Below are 19,483 nucleotides of genomic sequence, written 5' to 3'. Positions count from 1 at the left end.
ATCTTTGAATTTACTTGGTTGTATTTTTTAAAACAAATTTAGTGGCAGCACTGGAACCCAAAGCAGACTTCTGCTAGCATCCAAAGACAATGAGAGACAGACGCACGGCACCACTTGGGCCCCCTGAGTTCACTTTCTCACCATTTCTCAGGACCACTGTAAGTCCCTCTCGGCTTGGGTTCTTTTGGCATTCAAGCTTGAGATTTAATTGGGTTTCCAGTTCAGGGTTAATGGGGTCAGCCTCCACTGACAGGGATTCTAAAAGAACACTTGTCCTTAGTCCTTACTTCAGTCCTCAATTCCCCAGTTGCTTGGAGTCCCTTTCCCCAGATCTCATTTGTAGTACCTGTGTCTTAGTACTGTTGGTTTCTGTTAATGTGCACATGAAGTAAAGGCATAGCTAAGAAAAAAATAATAAATATATAATAAAATATATAATAAAAAACAAAAAATGGGGTTCTGTTGGGGAGATCATCAAAAAGGCATGTCCCCCAGTTGATCTGTGAGCCGAATCTGGGCACTCAGGGGCTCCTCACCTCCTTCCTTGTCTCTGGAATGTGAGTTCTGCTTTGTTTTCCCACTCTCAGAGGCTGCTGTAAGGACACAGCCTTGAGATAATGACGTGGTGTTGAACACACCTGCACAATGTGACTGAACTCTTTTAGGGCCTCTTTATAAACTTTTAAGATTTGGCAGGTGTGTGCAGGAATCCATTCCTCTTGCTGCTGCCAAAGCAAACCTCATATGTAAGTTCCTTTTGCTTATTAAACCTGCCATGTACCAACCTGGAGTGGCCTGAAGTCTTTCTTCAGTGTCTCCCTGCCCTCTGAGTACAATGGCCAATCTCATTACACCCAAGATGCTCTGAGAGTGTTGTGAACCAACAATTGGTGAGCTAGCCAGGAGAAAAAGCATGGGCCTTGGAAATGAGGCACTAAGGGGAAATCCCAAGTTGGCCAGCAACTTTTATGAGGGGTTCCTGCAGAGTCTCTTAAGTAAGCTTCCTAATCTTGGGAAAGGGGCATTACGGGGGAAATCCCTGGTTGGCCATCAACCACTTGACTTCTCAGTAGGGAGGGGTAGACTACATCAGATGCTTGTGAAGTGCCGTGTGAGTATGGGGACACTCACAAAGATGCTGGCTGCTATAATGGGCTCATTGAAAACCTGTGCATGGTACACTGTGACAAAGACGGGAAACAAATGGCTGCTACAGTGGGCTGCCCTCTATTGTGGATAGTTTGGCTGGCCACGAATGCCCAACTAGAAACTGAAGCTCAAATCAGAAAGTTAGAAGAGCTGAATTAGACAAGGATATAGCAGTGTCCACTACTGTTGGTTAAGCATCTGACTCTTAACTCTTGATTTTGACTCAGGTCAGATCTCAGGGTCATGAGATTGAGCCCCAACTTGGGCTGGGCATGGAGCCTGCTTAAGATTCTCTCTCTCCCACTCCCTCTAGCCTTTCCCCCTACCCCGGCTCCCACCCCAGGCTCATGCAAGTGCACTCTCTCTCTCTCTCTCAAAACAGTAAATAAATTAAATAAAATAAAACTAGAGGGTATTATGCTAAGTGAAGTATGTCAATCAGAGAAAGACAATTATCATATGATCTCTCTGATATGAGGAATTTGAGAGGCAGGGAGCGGGGCTATGGGGGTGGAGGGAGAAAATGAAATGGGATGAGATCAGGAGGGAGACAAACCATAGGAGACACTTAATCTCAGGAAACAAACTGAAGGTTTCGGGGATGGGGGATAGGGTGGCTGGGTTATAGACATTGGGAAGGGTATGTGCTGTGGTGAATGTTATGAATTGTGTAAGATTGATGATTCACAGACCTATACCCCTGAAGCAAATAATACATTATATAAAATACATTATATGTTTATATATATATATATACATATATAATACATTATATGTTTATATATACATATATACATATTCATTCATTCTAGTTGAAGAAAAACATATAATAAAAAAGTTCTAGATATCCTACTTCCATCTTTTGAATAAAGATAAAAAATTTTAAAATAAAATAAAAACTAAATAAAACAAAATAAATAAAATGGAAAAGAAAATAAAATAAAAACAGACTGCTATAGAGGTGCCTGGCTAATTCATTCAATGAAGCATATGACTCTTGATCTCGGGGTTCTGAGTTCAAGCTCCACATTGAGTGTAGACATTACTTTAACAAAAATAAAATATTTTAAAAATAAGAATAATAAAATAAAATACTGACTGCTGTAGGAGTTCCCATACCCAGAAATCCAGTCCATAGCCTCCATAGATCACAGATCACAGTGAATAGTTTTAGCCATAGGAGTGGGTACCAGATTCATGGCTAGAGTTTTGAAATGAAAGCTGAATGGATATAGAAAATCTCAGAAGTTTTGTGGAAGAGAAATGTTGAGAAAGGAATTTTATATGTGGTCAAGCTACAATTTGAAAAGATTTATGGAAGTTAAAAAGAAAAGAAAAAGAATTATATCAAAAGTATACTGGCAAAAATTAAAATTTGGATTTCTCCCTGTTTAAAAATGTATATATATTTTTCTGAGATTATTGGCCTGTTCTTAATAAGAAATTGTAAACAAATGTTTTTCTTTACCTTTTATGTAATCTGTCTAAAAAAAAAGATTCTGTGTTTTGTTTTTATCATATTTTTGATTACTTGAGAAAACTGGGTCTTCACTATTAAAAGAGCTAACTTTGTTACAATAATGTAACTTTTTATATATGTTAAATTTCATGGGAAGCATTGTCTAATAAAAAGTGATGCAGGGAGATGAACCATGAGAGACTATGGACTCTGAAAAACAACCTGAGGGTTGTGAAAGGGCGGGGGGTGGGAGGTTGGGGAACCAAGTGGTGGGTAATAGGGAGGGCACGTACTGCATGGAGCACTGGGTGTGGTGCAAAAACAATGAATACTGTTACACTGAAAATAAATTTAAAAAATAATAAAATAAAAAAAAACAAAAAAACAAAAACAAACAAAAAAAAGTGATGCTAAACTTCTTTTAGAATATATTTGTATGAAATTCCTAAAATCTTAAATGTCCTGGCATAATGGTATCCCTTGTCAATTGCATTATAATGAACTCTCATAAGATCTTTAAACAGGAACACCTTTTTTTAATTTTTTATTTTTTATAAACATATAATGTATTATTAGCCCCAGTGGTACAGTTCTGTGAATCGCCAGGTTTACACACTTCACAGCACTCACCATAGCACATACCCTCCCTAATGTCCATAACCCAACCACCCTCTCCCTAACCCCCTCTCTCCAGCCCCCCTCAGTTTGTTTTGTGAGATTAAGAGTCTCCTATGGTTTGTCTCCTCCTGATCCCATTTTGTTTCATTTTTTCCTTCCTTATCCCCCAAACTCCCCACTTTGCCTCTCAACTTCTTCATATCAAGGAGATCATATGATAATTGTCTTTCTCTGACTTATTTCGCTCAACATAATACCCTTTAGTTCCATTCACGTCATCACAAATGGCAAGATTTCATTTCTTTTGAAGGCTGCATAGTATATATATATATATATATATATATATATCTCACTTCTTTATCCATTCATCTGTTGATTGACATCTAGGTTCTTTCCATAGTTTGACTATTGTGAACATTGATGCTATAAACATTTGGGTGCCCATGCCCCTTCAGATCACTACATTTGTATCTTTAGGGTAAACACCCAGTAGTGTGATTGCTGGGTCGTAGGGTAGCTCTATTTTCAGCTTTTTGAGGAACCTCCATGCTGTTTTCAAGAGTGCCTGCATCAGCTTGCATTCCCACCAACAGTGTAGGAGGGTTCCCCTTTCTCCGCATCCTCACCAGCATCTGTTGTTTCCTGACTTGTTAATTTTAGCCATTTTGACTGGTGTGAGGTGGTATCTCATTGTGGTTTTGATTTGTGTTTCCCTGATGCCAAGTGACGTGGAGCACTTTTTCATGTGTCTGTTGGCCATCTGGATGTCTTCTTTGCAGAAATGTCTGTTCATGCCCTCTGCCCATTTCTTGATTGGATTATTGTTCTTTGGGTGTTGAGTTTGATAAGTTCTTTCTAGATTTTGGATACTAGCCCTTTATCTGACATGTTGTTTGCAAATATCTTCTGCTATTCTATCAGTTGTCTTTTAGTTTTGTTAACTGTTTCCTTTACTGTGCAAAAGCTTTTGATCTTGATGAAGTCCCAATAGTTCATTTTTGCCCTTGCTTCCCTTGACTTTGGCAATGTTTCTAGGAAGAAGTTGCTGTGACTGAGGTCAAAGAGGTTGCTGCCTGTGTTCTCCTCAAGGATTTTGATGGATTCCTTTCTCAAATTGAGGTCCTGCATCCATTTTGAGTCTATTGTGTGTGGTGTAAGGGAATGGTCCAGTTTTGTTTTTATTCATGTGGCTGTCCAATTTTCCCAACACCATTTGTTGAAGGGACTGTCTTTTTCCATTGGACATTCTTCCCTGCTTTGTCAAAGATTAGTTGACCACAAAGGTGAGTAACCAGGGCCATTTTAAAGTCTTTTGCACGGAGCACTGGGTGTTGTGCAAAAACAATGAATACTGTTACGCTGAAAAAATAAATTAATTAAATCAAAAAAAAAGTCTTTTGCAGATGTCATTGTTTTATTATGATGTTTTGGCAAAGAAAAAGAAAAGGCATTCCTGCAAAAGTTTTTTACTTCAAGAAGATTCATGGAAAAGACTTTGACAAGTACAGGTTTCTGATAACTAGGGTCAATTTGCCTTCAGGTGGAAGGTGACATAATTTGATGTGGAGTCTGAGAGTAAACAGCCAATGAAGAATTCTTGAGATGTTTTCAGTACCAGAAAAAAAGGTGGGGGGGTGTTTCTAATATATCACAGGAGAAGACCCATGGGCAGAAAGAGCTGCTCTACATTGTGAGGAGTGATTGATTATAGACTTTTAAGTTGGGGAAATGTAGAAACAAAGGAAGTTTCCAAAAGGATTTTCACATGTTAAAGAAGACTTACAGGACCTGGAGGCCTGGCTATGGTCAATCCAAGATTATTTTTTCCTCTAGCAAGGCATTAACATTGAGAGAGTTGGGAGTTCCTGGAGGAATGTCATATTCTGCCTGTCTCAGTATTTGTCTATAGGCTGCAAGTTATGAGGAAATTTAATTTTAGCTATATTTCTTTTTCCTTTTTCTCCACATCAGAAGGAACAGTGATGAAACTTTCAAGTTCTTCCTCAAGGCTACCTGCCTAGCCCTACAATATGTTATTGGATGGTAGCTGGGGACTTGCCCTTATTCTCCCTCCCCAGATCAGTAAAACAGACCCATTTTACTGATGTTACAATGTTAACATGTAAAGAATTGCCTCAGCTGCAGGACAGCCTGCAGGCTTCCCTAGAGCATCTGTGAGGGAGAGGATAAGCAATGAAACCATAGAAAATTCAAGGCTCAGGCACTACCATGAGGTTTTGGGTATCATCTGGTCAGGTAAGACTCCTGTTGTCCCAAAAGCTGTGATTGACAATGTATAACCTACCCAACCCCTAAAAATGTGAAAGAGCTGCTTTTAAGGATTTGGGGATTTAGGAAGACTTTTATTCCCCACTGGCACAGTGCCTCCATCCCTTATGCTGCCTGATAAAGAAGACTGGGGATAAGAGCAGCAATCTGCCTTTAATAAGGCAAAAAATAGTAAAGTAAATTGAAGCTCAGGGCACCTCCTAAACAGGGCTACCATTTGAGTTACTTATGTCTCTGACTCGAGAAGTTATGAGGTATGGAATAGGCACTGTGGCAGAGACAAGAGAAGGGGAGAATGTCTCTTGGATTTTGGTCCTAGTTCTGGAAGAGTGCAAAAGTCTGATAAATCCCCATAGAGCAACTGCTCCTAGCAGTGTATTCAGCACTCCTCCAGGGAAGGGCTCTCACATAGCAGCCAGTCCAGCAGCCAGTGGACTTGATGTGGGAAACAAAAGCAAAAAAAAAAGTTAAATTTCCGTACTACATACAGCCCATTGCCAAGTCCTTGAGATAGGCAGAGGGACCTTCGTCTAGGAACTCAGCTGTCTCTTGCTGTTACTTTGTTAAGGGCAAAAGGCAATCTTATCTTAACATTATCCCATTTTTTGCCTCCCCACCCCACCCCCCCGCCCAGTTCCAGAATCTACTTTAACATACAAAAATTCCTTTGGAACTTCCTTTATCTCTAACCCACAAGATACATGTTGGGAATCATCCTCCAAGCATATGACACACATATATATCTGAAGGGTCTCATGACTAGGGTTTTCCTAGATAGTAATAAATGACCTTTTCCTAACAAGAGCTAGCCCCCTCAAGGTCCTGGAAACCTTGCTTCCTAAATTCTTTAGAGACTTATGCTATCCATTAACCCTCTCCCAATTTGAAAGTATTTAATCAGCCACTCTTCAGAATCCCAGTGCAGCTCTTTCCACCCATGGGTCCTGTACCCGGGCTTTAATAAAACCACCTTTTTTGCACTGAAGACATCTTGAGAATTCTTTCTTGGCCATCAGCTCTGAACCCCCCACTTCAAACCATATCAGACAGAGCTCAGAATGGTCTAGCTGAGATTACTCTGAAGCCCTAGCCATTAACCCTTCACACTGATAGCTAAACTATTCTAAAGGGATTAACTCTATGAATCAGATAACAATGCCCAGCCAACCGGTGGACGATTATGAGTAAGCCTGCAGGGAGTCAGGATATGTGGAGAGACAAGTGGGTCGATTTGCAAGAGCCTGAGGCAGTCCTCTGTGTTTTTCATTTCCCAGCTCAAAAAACACTGAAACCCCTTGGCAATCTGGAACTTGATACCTTGGCTCAGGTACAAGGCTTAGCTACTGAACCTTCAGTAGATACTGCAGATTGGGTGCAAAAGAAGAGATGCCACGACAGTGCCCAAGTAGCATGGCATACTGCCAAGCATGCCAGATTGCCCTTGAAGCACAGCGGCTTGGCTAATATTGTAACAACATGTCCTTCCTACATGTTCTAAACAATACCTAAGGCAACTGCTGATAGACTCCAAACTATCCCCTGGACTTCCCAGCTGGTGAGGGATTGGCAAATTGATTTTCTTGATCCCTCCCCTCTGAGTGAGGGTTCTAAGTATGCCTTGGTCTGTGTGGACTCTGCATCTGGCCTAACTTATGCTTTCTGCTGCTGCATGAAAACAAGGCTGTCACTATTAGGGATTGGAGAAGCTAAATACAATGTATAGATTCCCTCATCAACTAAACAATCATTGGGGAGTCACATTTCAAAAGTAATGACATGCTAAACTGTGTAAAAGAACATGAAAATGGATAGAGTTTTCATTCACAAGCAGTAAGGCTGGTAGAAAGGAAAAAAATGGGATATTAAAGTAGCAAACTAAATTATTAACAGGTGGGATGCCTGGGTGGCTCAGTGGGTTAAGCCTCTGCCTTCCGCGTGGGTCCTGATCTCAGGGTCCTAGGATCAAGGCCCACTTCGGGCTCTCAGCTCAGCGGGGAGCCTGCTTCCCTCCCTCTCTCTCTGCCTGCCTTTCTGCCTACTTGTGATCTCTGTCTGTCAAATAAATAAATAAAATCTTAAGAAATAAATAAAATCTTAATAATTAATTAATTAACAGGTAAAACCAGCTTAGCCAGGGACTAAAGTACCATCCTAAGCTTTATTACATTTAAGTGACCAACCAGTGGGGCCTCCTTTATCTGAACATTCATTCTAGTTATCCATCTGAATTGCTTTTGCGTGACCATGAACAAGCTTCCAAGTTAATGACCTTACACATACCCGCATATCTATCTCTGCAGGAGGATTCCTTATGAGACCCTCCCACACTTGACAAGACTCAGAGATTTCTGTTAAACTACTACATTATTCCCATAGACATCCAGGTGAAAACTAAAACTTAAAAAGAAAAAAAAAAAAAACTAACATAGATAGATGGGTTTGTCAGTCCCAGGCTACAACTCAATGCTTTGAGGAATTAAAAGCAGCAGTCCTTATCTTGCAAACCCTTATAAAATTATAAATGCTGCTCTAGAGACATTTCAAAGTTTACCTATTCCTTTACCAATCTGAAAACTTTCCCTGTTGATCCAAATGACTTGTAAATTATTAGCCTTTGTAAACCAAAGTCCTTGAAGAAACTTGCACTCATTCTGTTTCTTAAAGTTATAAATCTTAGGATGTTTGAAATGTAAACACAGCCTACAATCTCCTGAGACTGAAGAGGAAAAAAGGAAAAAAGACTTTTTCAAATATAAATAAATTCCAGAAGGGCTCAACTGCCCAAATTCTAGATCCCCGCCTCCTTAAGATTTCTTCCAAGGAAATAAATCTCAAAAATCTTCTCCACAATAATTAATAACTGAAAGGTCTCTGCATCTGTCTCTATGTTAAAAATGTCTTTCATGGATATATGGCATTTTCTACCTTCGGGTGATATTGCTAAAATTAATTTACAATAGAGTTTACTGGGTTAAAAAAATTAAGTGCTTATATGTAAATTTAGTATTGATAAAATTTCTCAAAAATAAAATAGAAATATAAGCTAAATGAATTTCAGGTTCACATGATCTAGGAAAATACTTGATATTAAAACAAATTCAAGTGTTTGCTAAAATAGGCATGTTTTTAGAGTTATCATTAAATATAATATTTTATTCTACCTAATTTTACCAAAATAAGCTCATGTTATACCTTTTACAAAATTTGTCACCAATAATTAGGTATAATAAAACTTTTATTTGAAAATAGCATTGGGGTGCCTGGATGGCTCAGTCAGTTATGCGTCTGCATCTGCCTTCTGCTCAGGTCATGATCTCAGAGTCCTAGTATCCAGTCCCATGTCTGGGTCCCTGCTCAGGGGTGAGTCTGTTTCTCCCTCTCTCTCTGCCACACACTCCCCCACCCATCCTACACTCTCTTTCAAATTTAAAAAAAAAAAAAAAATTAAAAAAAGAGGGGCACCTGGGTGACTCAGTGGGTTAAGCCTCTGCCTTTGGCTCAGGTCATGATCTCAGGGTCCTGGGATTGAGCTCCACATCGGGCTCTCTGCTCAGCAAGGAGTCTGCTTCCCCCTCTCTCTCTTCCTCTCTCTCTCTCTCTGCCTCTTTGCCTACTTGTGATCTCTCCTTCTCTGTCAAGTAAACAAATAAATCTTCAAAAAAAAAAAAAAAAGAATTTCTAAAATCTTTTTGGTAACCTGAAACCTTAAAGTTTTGCCAAGTTAAGTGATGGGTTAAGCTCAGTTCCAGTTCATTGAATATCATTTCTAAATAAGATAAAATAGTGAAACAGAATACTAAAGATAGATTTATACACTCTGGCTTCCTTATTACAGAAAAACTAAAGATATATTTGGGTCCAGGGGCGCCTGGGTGGCTCAGTGTGTTAAAGCCTCTGCCTTCGGCTCAGGTCATGATCCCGGGGTCCTGGGATCGAGCCCCCCATCGGGCTCTCTGCTCCGCAGGGAGCCTGCTTCCTCCTCTCTCTCTGCCTGCCTCTCTGCCTAGTTGTGATTTCTCTCTGTCAAATAAATAAAAAAAAATTTTTTTTAAAAAGATATATTTGGGTCCATTTTTGTGTGTCTCATTGAAAGGTTGCAGTATAAAAAAATCTAGAAATTATGAAAAATATTGATAAATTTGTCAATATAAAGAATGCTCACATAACACCTTTTGCAATTGCTTACTGCTTAGTTTTCAATAGAAATTAAAGTTTCTCAAGGTTAACAATTCTAATTAGATATGTGGTTAAAGTGACTCAAACTCATAAAGGAAACAACTCCATATACCAAAAAAGTAGGATATGTGCTTTTAGTAAAAGAAGATATGAGGAATGGAAATACTATTTTGGTTGGGGGGAAAAATAAAGTAATTTTAATCTAAAGTGAGGTTACTTATTTGAGGTAAGAAGAATACAGGACAAAATATAAATGGAAAATGGAAAAAAAGAAAAGAGAAGAAGGTCTTAAAAGTTTATGGGAGAGGAACCTTTTTTTTTTAAGATTTTATTATTTATTTGGGAGAGAGAGAGAGGATGAGAGGGGAGAAGGTCAGAGGGAGAAGAAGTCTCCTTGTGGAGCTGGGACCCAGATGGGGAACTCAATCCTGGGGCTCCAGGATCATGACCTGAGCTGAAGGCAGTGGCTTAACCAACTGAGCCACCCAGGTGCCCCAAGAGGAACCTTTTAAAAGGAATTTAATGTATGGGCAGGCCTGGCTACAGCTGTATAAATTTTATTAAGTTAATAAGATTTAATATCAAAATTATACTGGTACAAAATTAGAATTTGGTTTTCTCTCTGTTAAAAGAACAAAGTTCTCTTAGATTATTGGCTTGCTTCTATATAAATGTAAATAAAGGCTTTATTTTAACCTTTAATAAAATAAAACAAAGATTCTGTGTTTTCTTCTTCATCAGGTCTATGAGCACGTCAAAAAACTTAGTCTTCATACTATTAAAAGAGTTAAGTTTTGCTCACAACTATGTAACCTCCCATATTTTTCTTTAAAATCTTTTGTTGTCACTTTGGTCAAATAGATATTAGGCATCATAATGAACTGTGATCCTAATCAAATGTTTGAAGGTACAATATAGAGAGATTCAGCACTTCCATATCTTACCCTGTGCTCATGACAAGTGTACCTTCAATCCCAATCACCTATTTAACCCAACCCACACCACCTACCCTCTGGTAACCATCAGATTGTTCTTTATATTAAAAGTCCATTTCTCAGTTTGCTTCTCTCTCTTTCATTCCCTTTGCTTGTTTGTTTTTTGTGAGATCATATGGTATTTGTCTTTTTCTGACTGACTTATTTCACTTAGCATGATATTTTCTAGCTCCATCCATGTCATTGCAAATAGCAAGATTTTATTCTCTTTGATGGCTCGGTAATATTTCACATCTTTTCTATCCATTCATCAATCAATGGATACTTGGGCTGTTTCCCAACAATTTGCCTATTGTAGATGATGCTACTATAAAGACTAGGGTGCATGTATCCTTTTGAATTAATATTTGTACTCTTTGGATAAATTCCTAGTAGTGCAATTGCTGAGTCATAGGGTAGATCTATTTTTAACTTTTTGAGAAAACTTCATACTGTTTTCCAGAGTGGCTGCACCACTTTGCATTCACACCAACAGCGCACGAGTATTCCCCTTTCTGCACATCTTTGCCGATACCTGTGTTCCTTGTGTTGGTGATTTTAACATTTCTGACAATTGTGAGATGATATCTCATGATGGTTTTGCTTTGCAGTTCCCTGATGATCAGGAATGTTGAGCATATTTTCATGGGTCTGTTGGCCATCTGGAGGTCTCCTTTGGGAAAATGTCTACTCATTTTTGTAATTGAATGACTTATTTTGGGGGTGTTGATTATTAGAAGTTCTTTATATATTTTGGATACTAACCCTTTATAAGATATGACGTTTGAGGGGTGCCTGGATGGCTCAGTGGGTTAAGCCTCTGCCTTCAGCTCAGGTCATGATCTCAGGGTCCTGGGATCAAGCTCCACATCATGCTCTCTGGTTGGCAGGGAGCCTGCTTCCTCCTTCTCTCTCTGCCTGCCTCACTGCCTACTTGCAATTTCTGTCTGTCGAATAAATAAATAAAATATTTTTTAAAAAAAGATATGACATTCGCGAATCCTCTCCCATTTCATACATTGCCTTTTGGTTCTGTTGATTATTCCCTTCATTGTGTGGAAAATTTTTACTATAACATAGTCTCAATAGTTTATTTTTGCTTTTGTTTCCCTGCCTCAAAAGACATATTTAGGAAAGAAGTTGCTATGGCCAATGTCAAAAAATTTACTGCCTGTGTTCTCTTCTAGAACTCTTATGGCTTCCGGTCTCACATTTAGGTCTTTAACCCATTTTTTAGTTTATTTTTGTGCATGGTGTAAGGAAAAATGTCTAGTTTCATTCTTTTGCATGTTGCTGTCCATTTTTCCCAACACCATTTGTTAAAGAGACAGTCTTTTTCCATTGGATATTGTTTCTTGCTTTGTCAAAGATTAACTGGCCGTATAGTTGTGGGTTCATTTCTGTGTTTTCTATTCTGTTCTATTGATCTCTGTGTCTGTTTTTGTGCCAATACCATTCTGTCTTGATGACCACAGCTTCGTAATATAATTTGAAGTCTAGAAATGTAATGCCTCTGACTTTGCTTTTCTTTTTCAAGTTGCTTTGGCTATTTGGGGTCTTTTGCGGTTAGTTCCATACAAATTTTAGGTTTGTTTGTTCTAGCTCTGTGAAAGTGCTTTTTGTATTTTGATGGGATTGCATTAAGTGTGTAGACTGCTTTGGGTAACATAGACATTTTAATAATATTGTTCTTCCAATCCATGAGCATAGAATGTCTTTTCATTTCTTTGTGTCATCTTCAATTTCTTTTATCAGTGTTTTATAGCTTTCAGAGAGCAGGTCTTTCACCTCTTTGGTTAGGTACATTCCTCAGTATCTCATGGTTTTTGGTGTAGTTGTAAATGGAATTGGTTCCTTAATTGTTCTTTCTGCTGCTTCATGATCGGTGTATAGAATGCAACAGATTTCTGTACATTTCTTTTGTATCCTGAGACTTCACTGAATTCGTTATCAGTTCTAGTAGTGTTCTGTTGGAGTCCTTTGGGTTTTCTACATAAAGTATTGTGTCATCTGCAAATAGTGAGAGTCTGACTTCTTTGCTAATTTGGATGCCTTTTCTTTCTTTTGTAGTCTGATTGCTGTGGCGAAGACTTCCACTACTATGTTAATAAAGGTGGTAAGAGTGGACATCCCTGTCTTGTTCCCGATATAGAGGAAAAGCTCTCCTTTTTTTTCTTTGTTTGTTTTTGGGTTTTTTTTTTTTTTCCTCACTGAGAATGATATTAGCTGTGAGTCTTTAGTATATGGCTCTATTATGCTGAGGTATGTTCCCTCTATCCCTACATTGTTGAGGGGTTTTATCATGAATGGATATTGTACTTTGTCAAATGCCTTTTCTGTTTCTATTGAAAGGATCATATGGTTCTTTTCTTTCACTAATGCGATGTGTCATGTTGATTGATTTGTGAATACTGAACTACACTTGCAACTGAGGAACAAATCCCACGTGATGGTGGTGAATTAATTTTAGTGTATTTGTTGAATTTGGTTTGCTAGTACTTTATTGAGAATTTTTCCATCTATGTTCATCAGGAATATTGGCGTATGGTTCTCCTTTTTAGTAGTTCTGGTATTATCAAGGCAATGCTGGCCTCATAGAATAAATTTGGGTGTTTTTTTTCCTTTTCTATTTTTTAGAATGATTTGTGAACAATGGGTATTAACTCTTCTTTAAATGATTGGTAGAACTCATCTGTGAAGCCATCTGATCCTGGATTTCTGTGTATTGGGAATTTTTTACTACTGACTCGATGTATTTGCTGGTTATTGGTCTATTTAAATTTTTTATTTCTTCCTGTTTCAGTTTTGGTAGTTTGTATTTTTCTAGGAATTTATCCATTTCTTTCAGGTTGTCCATTTTGTTGGCATATAGTTTTTCATAATATTCTCTTATGATTGTATTTCTGCAGTGTTCATTGTTATTTCCCCTCTCTCATTTGCAATTTTCTTTATTTAGGTCCTATTTTCTTTTTGATAAGTCTGGCTAGAAGCTTATCAATTTTATGAATTTTTTCAAAGAACCAGCTCCTGGTTTCATTGCTCTGTTGTATTGGTCTTTTTGTTTGTTTGTTTAGATTCTATACTTTTACATCTGCTCTAATGTTTATTATTTCCTCCCTTTTGTTGGCTTCAGGCTTCATTTGTTGTTCTTTTTCTAGCTCTTTTAGGTGTAGGGTTGGGTTGTTTATTTGAGATTTTTCTTGCTTCTTGAGGTACACCTGTATTGCTATATACTTCCCACTTAGAAAACTTTTTTCCTTATTTCTTTCCAGTGTAAAAGAATTCATTGTTTATGCACCACACCCAGTGTTCCATGCAATGCGTGCCCTCTGTAATACCCACCACCTGACTCCCCCAACCTCCCACCTCCCGCCCCTTCAAAACCCTCAGGTTGTTTTTCAGAGTCCATAGTCTCTCATGGTTCAACTCCCCTTCCAATTTCCCTCAACTCCCTTCTCCTCTCCATCTCCCCATGTCCTCCATGTTATTTGTTATGCTCCACAAATAAGTGAAACCATATAATACTTGACTCTCTCTGCTTGACTTATTTCACTCAGCATAATCTCTTCCAGTCCCATCCATGTTGCTACAAAAGTTGCGTATTCATCCTTTCTGATGGAAGCATAATACTCCATTGTGTATATGGACCACATCTTCCTTATCCATTTGTCCACTGAAGGGCATCTTGGTTCTTTCCACAGTTTGGTGACTGTGGCCATTGCTGCTATAAACATTGGTGTACAGATGGCTCTTCTTTTCACTACATCTGTAGCTTTGGGGTAAATACCCAGCAGTGCAATTGCAGGGTCATAGGGAAGCTCTGTTTTTAATTTCTTAAGGAATCTCCACACTGTTTTCCAAAGTGGCTGCACCAATTTGCATTCCAACCAACAGTGTAAGAGGGTTCCTCTTTCTCCACATCCTCTCCAACACACGTTGTTCCCTGTCTTGTTAATTTTGACCATTCTAACTGGTGTAAGGTGGTATCTCAATGTGGTTTTAATTTGAATTTCCCTGATGGCTAGTGATGATGAACATTTTTTCATGTGTCTGATAGCCCTTTGTATGTCTTCATTGGAGAAGTGTCTGTTCATGTCTTCTGCCCATTTTTTGACATGTTTATCTGTTTTGTGTGTGTTGAGTTTGAGAAGTTCTTTATAGATCCTGGATATCAACCTTTTGTCTGTACTGTCATTTGTGAATATCTTCTCCCATTCTGTCCCACTTAGAAAACTTTTGCTGCATCCCAAAGATTTTGGGCCATTGGGTTTTCATTTTTGTTTATTTCCACATATTTTTTTAATTTCTTCCTTGATTTCTGGGTTGGTCCATTCACTGTTTAGTAGCATGTTATCTAACCTCCATGTATTCGTGGTCTTTCCAGATTTTTTTCTTGTGGTTGACTTAAGTTTTATAGCATTGTGGTCAGAAAATATACATGGTACAACTTCATTCTTTTTGAATTTGTTGCGGTTTGTTTTCTGGATTAATATGTGATCTCTTTGGGAGAATATTCCATGTATACTTGAAAAGAAAGTGTATTCTGCTGTTTGGAATGTATTGTTCTGAATATATCTGGTGTGTCATTCAAAGCCATTGTTTCCTTGTTGATTTTCTGTTTAGAAGATATGTCCATTAATGTAAGGGGAGGTATTAAAGTTCCCTATACTATTATATTATTAGCAATGAGTTTCTTTATGTTTGCTGTTAATTGTTTTATATATTTGGGTGCTTCTATGTTGGGTGCACAAATATTTACAATTTTTAGGTCTTCTTCTTGGATTGTCCCCTTTATTATTATTATATAGTATCCTCCTTTGTCTCCTGTTACAGTCTTTGTTTTACAGTATTGCTTCTCCAGGTTTCTTGTGACATCCATTTGCATGATAGATTTTTCTCCATCTTCTCAATTTCAATCTGTGGGTGTCTTTATTTCTAAAATGAGTCTCTTGTAAGCAGCATATGGATGGGTCTTGTTTTATCCACTCTGACACCCTATTTCTTTTGTTTGGAGTATTTAGCCATTTACATTCAAAGTAATTATTGATAGATATGTATTTACTGTCATTTTATTACTTGTTTTATGGTTGTTTCTGAAGAATTTCTCTGATCCTTTCTTGTCTTTCTTACTTTTGGTCTGTCCTTTCCACTCAAAGAGTCCCTTCTAATATTTGTTTCAGGGCTGTTTTAGTAGTAACAGTTTCCTTTAGTTTTCGCTTGGGGAGCTCTTTATCTCTCCTATCTGAATGATAGTGTTGCTAGATAGAGTATTCTTGGGGGCAGAATTTTTCCATTCAGCACTTTGAATATATTGTGTTACTTCTTTCTGGCTTGCCATGTTTCTGTTGAGAAATGTCCAGCTAGACTTATGGGATTTCTCTTGTAAGTTAAGGACTTTTTTGTCTTTATGCTTTTAAGCATTTTTTTTCCTTTATCTCTGTATTTTGCTATTTTAATTACAGTATGTTTTGGTGTTGACCTGTTTTGTTGTTTTTGATGGGAGTTCTCTGTGCCACCTAGACCTAGATGTCTGTTTCCTTCCCTGGATTAGGGAAGTTTCAGCTATTATTTCTTCAAATAAATTTTCTGCTCCCTTTTTCCCCTCCACTTCTTCTGGAACTCCTTTATTATGAAAGTTATTACATTTGGTGGAGTCACTAATTTCCCTAAGTCTGTTCTCATGTGCATAATCTTCTTTCTTTTGTTCAGCTTTGTTGTTTTCCATTACTTTGTCTTCTGGGTCTCTAATTCATTCTTCTGCTTCTTGCCTGCTCTTCTTGCATCAAGCCTGTTCCTAATCTACTTTATTGAACTCTTCATCTTTTTTTTTTTAATTTGACAGAGAGAAATCACATGTAGGCAGAGAGGCAGGCAGAGAGAGAGGAGGAAGGAGGCTCCCCACAGAGCAGAGAGCCCAATGTGGGGCTCGATCCCAGGACCCCGGGATCATGACCTGAGCCGAAGGCAGAGGCTTTAACCCACTGAGCCACCCAGGTGCCCCTGAACTCTTCATCTTTAATTGATACTTTTTTAACTCTTTTATCTCTGTGGTAAGAGTCTCACTGATGTTTTCTATTCTTTTCTCAAATTCCATGAGTATCCTTAAAACTGTTGCTTTAAATTCTCCATCAGACATATTACCTATTATCTGTTTGTTTAGATATCTGGTCATGGTCTTATCTTGTTCTTTAATTTGGGATAAAGTCCTCCATTCTTGCATTTTGCCTAAGTTTCTGCCTTCTTCTGTGTGTAAGAAATGCCAATTATGTTTTCTGCTCCTGAAAGTAATGGTTTAATGAAGAGGCCATGTAGTGCCCAGGGCCCAATGCATCAGGTAGTGTCTCTGGTGTGTGCTGTATGCACTCTGCTGCTATTTTTTGGCTGCTCTATCCTTCACAACAGTCTGCTGCAGATGCTTTCCTTGCCTGCTGTGGGCAGTGTATGGTTCCTGGCCTGAATGTGCATTTTAATGAGGTGTGCTCTGGTCTGCTTATAAAACTAGACCTGTCACTACCTCCGTCATAACTAAGGCCCTGAAGAACTCTCTGGTCAGGAGATATGGTGTGGGCAAGGGTTTATGCTGGTCTTCTGGGGAAAGGGCCTGCTGCACTGGGGCTGAACCAAGTGTGACTGAGAAAGACAGTTCCATCAGAGTGCAGGAAGGTGGGACTTGATGTTAGCAAGTTAGGCAGCAAGTGTCTGTGCTGTGCAGCTTCCTGCAGGTAGCTCTGTGTTCATACTAAGGGATGGGGGGTGGTGAATAGTGCCAGCCAACTCCTTTGTTCCCAGAAAGGTGTCTCCATGAATGTTGTCTTTTAGGGACACACTCTGAGAAGAGCAAATCTCCACTTTGTGTGCCTCAGGTGTTCTTCAGAGTACTGTTTCCATGCCATCTGACCATGGGTGCTTTGCATGCCTTCTCTCCAGATGAAGCACAGTGCCCTCCAGATTCTATCCCAGCCAATCCCCCTAATCTTTAAAACTTCAGTTATAAGCCCTGCTGGTTGCAAGAACTCATGATATTCAGCCCTTCTCATTTTCCAAGCTAATAGCTTTGGGTAAATGTTCTCCTGTGTGTTCCCCTGTGTCCTCTTTTGTCTCTCTCATCCTTCTCTGTGACCAGAACTCCCTCCCCTTCAGAGAGCCCATGATGTTCCTCCCTTAAATCCTGTGTCCACACTTCCTACCTTCTTTGATGTGACCTCTTCTCTCTCTTTAGTTGTGGAGTTTGTTCTGTTGGTCTTCAGGTCCATTTCTGGGGTATTTAGGATGATTTGATAGTTAACTAGTTGTGTTCATGGGACAAGGTGAGCCCACAGTCTTCCTACTCCATGGCCATCATCCTCTCATCTCTGAATCTTTTGATTTTTTTTAATGAACTCCCCAAAACCAAATTCTAACTTTGAATTATTCTAGGGGGTCTCTTGAACATATCAAAAATTTTGTGTACCTCATAAAAGAGAAATATTAAACTAGTTAGGCTTATTTGGTATGTTAAATCACATGGAAAATAATGTCAAGTAAGCAATACTAAGCTTTCTTTGATTATATTCATGTAGATATATGTATTAAAATAAGTGTTCCTGAAATTTTAAGAAACTCCTAGAAATCTGATATGTCCCACTATATTATTACCTCGAGGTCCTGTGTATCACAGAAATAACAAAATTTCCTCATCAATTGCATTACAATTAACTCTAAACAGATCCTTATCCATTCCATTTTTAAGTCTTTTGTCATTTACAGTTATTGTTTTACTCTGATGATTTTGCAAATGTGTTTCATCTTCAGAGGAGATTAATAGAACGGACTTGACAAATATAGGTTTCTGGTCATCTTAATATCATAGAACTGAACTGAGTAAGAATTTCTCAAACTAGTGGAAAGACTCAATTTGAACAGAACAATAATTAATAACATGGGACTAAGTGCACTGTGGAGGATGTTTTTCATTTTTATGATTTTTTTGCTTGAAACATTGCTGACTTTTAAATTTTTTTTTTTAGATTTAAAAATCCTTTTGTCTTAAGCTAACTGATTTAGAGAAATTTGATAAAATATACCTTTGTGAATAAATTGAAACATTAATTTTTTCTCCATACCTGTTCCCTTCAGAATTTGGACTTTCAAAAAGCCTACCTTTGAATCTCTTTGTAAGGGACTAGGCCAGGTCTTCTTCACTACCCAGATGTCAGTCAAACTTCAGCGACTTAAAGTTTGGATGTGCATCTCACATTTGAAAAAAGTTCCACCTGAGCTTTGGTCCCATACAAGTGTTAGAGATTTCCCAATCAGACTGACTAGTAAGAGAAGTAACTGACATCAGGGTAGATTGCTTCCATCAGAGATACTGGATCAAGATTTCATACTTTAAACACAAAATCCTTTCTTCTTCCCTTTCCTTTGTTCTGACAATGGCCTGGAAAGATAACACTATTATCCATATGTCCCAGGCCACTGCTAAAGGGGGTAACATTTGCCCATCAGGCTACTGGATTTCTCATGAAAAACTTCTCTCTGTCCATTAACAATGCCACCTTACTGGAAATGGTTTATGCCATGGCAGAGTTTGTCTTTGTGTTGGTTATAATTCTTTTGAAGTTATAAATACCTAGATAGCTGGCACACAGCAAGGCAATGCCACTTAGGCTATTTAACTATGCCTCTAACTTTTCATAAGCAAACTAAGACATCTCATTAGTCAACTCCTAGATTTACATCATCAAATTAAAGGAGATCTACCAGGAGTCATTTATGACTCAAGATTTACTTCCTTTGTCAGGGTCCTACTTCTCTGGTTAGGATTAAATGCAAATGA

Source organism: Meles meles, chromosome 16 (assembly GCF_922984935.1).
Source record: "Meles meles chromosome 16, mMelMel3.1 paternal haplotype, whole genome shotgun sequence".
Lineage (NCBI taxonomy): Eukaryota > Metazoa > Chordata > Mammalia > Carnivora > Mustelidae > Meles > Meles meles.
This window is presented reverse-complemented; position numbering follows the sequence as displayed.